We start from the raw sequence: 2,914 nt of genomic DNA, 5'->3' as shown, positions 1-2,914 counted from the left end.
GCCCAGTTTTGAGGTGGCTGAGTTTGCAACATGCAAGAAGACCTGAAGACATCAATAGAGTTCTTTCTCACATGGGAGAGGTAGGATTTCCCTGGAAATGGAAGGGGATCCGGGAAAAGGTGAGCTCTCCAAGGGAAGAGAGGATCCACGTCTCACTGCAGGAAGGGAATTGGGCTGGCCTGGGAGATAGGGTTCAGGAACAAGAGAATTCCCATGTGAAGGGTTTCCTCCAACGGCCTGGATGGGGAAGCTGTATTGCCTGATTCCTTTGTGTGGTACAATGAAAGGAGTTAATTAAATAACGTTACAACTCCTGGTCCTATCTTGTACTCTTTTAGGATGCTTACTTGACATTTCTGTGAAGATTATTCAAGCCTCAAAGTGTATCTGAGTGTGAAAGAGGAGCACGGTGTGGTTGGAAGGGGGAAAGCCCAGGACTCTGGTCAGAGGTCCCCTGTTGTCCCCCTCACCTCCCTGTGGGTCCCCATGTGGAGGATGCTGACCAGCTGACCACCCCGGAAAGATGGTAAAGCCACCTCTATAACCTTCCCTACCCAAGACAGGCTACTGATGTGCATTGATTCATCCTTCAGGATAAAAGGGGGTTCCTGCACATTCTGGTACACAGAAACCCACCCTCCACCCTCATCCCATCAACTCCTTTTCTGATGACTAAAGGTGTTCTATGGGCCAGTGTGATCCTGCAAATCAGAATTTTTATTGCTTGTTGTTTTAAAGGAGCTGACACTTGAAGAAAGCATTAGCCATCCTCTTACATCTAAATTATACCCTTATGTGACAGTCTTTTTTTTAAAACGATGCATTTATTCAGCATCATGATCAGACTATTACATTTAGCCATCAACAGCATGGGTGCAAAAAAAAAAAAATCTACATTAAAACCCTTTGTTGGAATGCTTTACACTTTCCACAGAGCAGAAACTAAAATAACCTGTTATACAATTAGTCGCAAATACAGTCCTCAAGTTTTTTTGTCCATACACATGAGTATTGTCTAAATCATGTCTTCTTTGTAGCAGCTGGGCCCTGCCACCACAGTGCTTGGCTGAGTTCACACATCTGTTGTAACCTGTAGCTTCCCTGTCACTTCTCTGGCTCTCCTCTCCTGCTAAGCTTTGTTTCCTGGAAGTTAGTTAAAACCTTCTGCCACTGCCATAGCTACTGCTGCTGCTGGAACCACCACAGCCACCTTGGTTTCATGGTTTGGCCAAGTATTGGCCTCCACCACCATAGGGCCAGAGCCTCTGCCTCCAAAATTTCCTCCCTTCAAGGATCCCAAATTTGAAGACTGATTGTTGTAACTGCCAAAATCATTGTAGCTTCCACCACCTCCAGAATTGCTTTCATCATTACCAAATCCATCATAACCATTCCCACTGCCACCACATCCACCACCACCATGGCTGCCACCAAAGCCACCATGGTCATTGAAGTTTCCTCCATGACCGAAGTTTTCATTCCCATCAAAACCACGTCCACGACCACCACCAAAATTTCCAGAACTACTTCAACCACTTTGGCTGGATAAAGCACTAGCCATCTCTTGCTTTAACAGGGCTTTCCTTACTTCACAGTTGTGGCCATTGACAGGATGGTATTTCTGAATGACAATCTTATCCACAGAGTCATGGTCATCAAAGGTTAGAAAAGCAAAGCCTCTCTTCTTGCCACTGCCTCGGTCAGTCTTGATTTCAGTCACTTCAATTTTCCCGCACTGTTCAAAGTAATCTCTCAAGGGATGTTCTTCAGTGTCCTCTTTAATGCCACCAGCAAAGATCTTCACAATTAAGTGGGCACCTGGTCCTTGAGAATCCTATCTTGAGACAGTCCTCTTTGGTTCCCCAGCTCTTCCATCCACCTTGTGTGGCATTGCATTCATGGCTGCATCCATCTCCTCCACAGTGGCATATGTGACAAACCCAAAGCCCCTGGAGCACTTGGTGTTTGGATCTCTCATTACCACACAGTCTGTGAGTGTTCCCCATTGCTCAGAATGGCTCCTGAGACTCTCATCAGTTGTTTCAAGGCTCAACCGTCTGATGAAGAGCTTCTGCAGCTATTTGGGCTCTTTAGGAGACTCTGACTTAGACATGATGGCAGTTGGAAGACTTTAAAGATGCTTCCTCAGCAGCGTCCACGAACAGAAAGGGGTAAGCTAATGAATGCATCTCCCTGTATGTGACATTCCTAAATGAGAATTTCAAATATCTCAAAATATAATATGAGAGGATAAAACTAGAAAAGTAAAAGACTGTATTTGCAAGAGGCAAACTTCTGTTTACTTTATACTTCTTTTCATTATAGATTGAGTTTGTGGCCTCATTTTCAAGACCATTATAGCATGTCATTTTGTGTACATTTAAGCCAGAACATTTCTTTGCATTTATTTGCTGCTTTTTTGTTCTCTTGGTGGGAAACCACATCTGTTATATGTATCATATAATTAAATGTGGCACTGCTTGGATATTGAAAATTCAATTGACAGGCCCTCATCAATTTGTTATCCTACATGTTCAGTGAAAACATGAGATCAGTCGGTTATTTGAATCTAGTTTCTTGCAATTAATTCTCTTTCTTGAACAATTGATGTTTCCTTAGCAATTATATTAAGTTAACTTGTTACTCTGGATCTTTTCTCACAGTGAACTGAATTCATTTTCACCCTTTTAAACATTTCCATAAGCTGGTTTGTTAATTAATTAAAGTACTAATTGTTTTTGGAGTTGCAACTCACCTGCACAATTTGCAGGAAAAATCAATTGTTAAACTTCTGGAATTTCATCAAATGCATGTGGTCAGTTGGCCCATGGAGAGGGCCCTTTTTATGGTACCATTAGTATGCTTTTAACTGTATGGAAAAGACTCCAATATTTGTGAATTTGTTCCTCCTTCT

The 2,914-nt window shown here is 42.7% G+C and overlaps 1 pseudogene; it reads right to left on the bottom strand.

Annotated features, from left to right (window-relative positions):
- Positions 1-1,062: 1,062 nt before the first annotated feature.
- LOC103593337 lies at positions 1,063-2,113 on the bottom strand (annotated as a pseudogene).
- Between the last annotated feature and the right edge of the window lie 801 nt (positions 2,114-2,914).

This window comes from Galeopterus variegatus, unplaced genomic scaffold (assembly GCF_000696425.1).
Source record: "Galeopterus variegatus unplaced genomic scaffold, G_variegatus-3.0.2 Scaffold61, whole genome shotgun sequence".
Taxonomy (NCBI): domain Eukaryota; kingdom Metazoa; phylum Chordata; class Mammalia; order Dermoptera; family Cynocephalidae; genus Galeopterus; species Galeopterus variegatus.
This window is presented reverse-complemented; position numbering and strand designations above follow the sequence as displayed.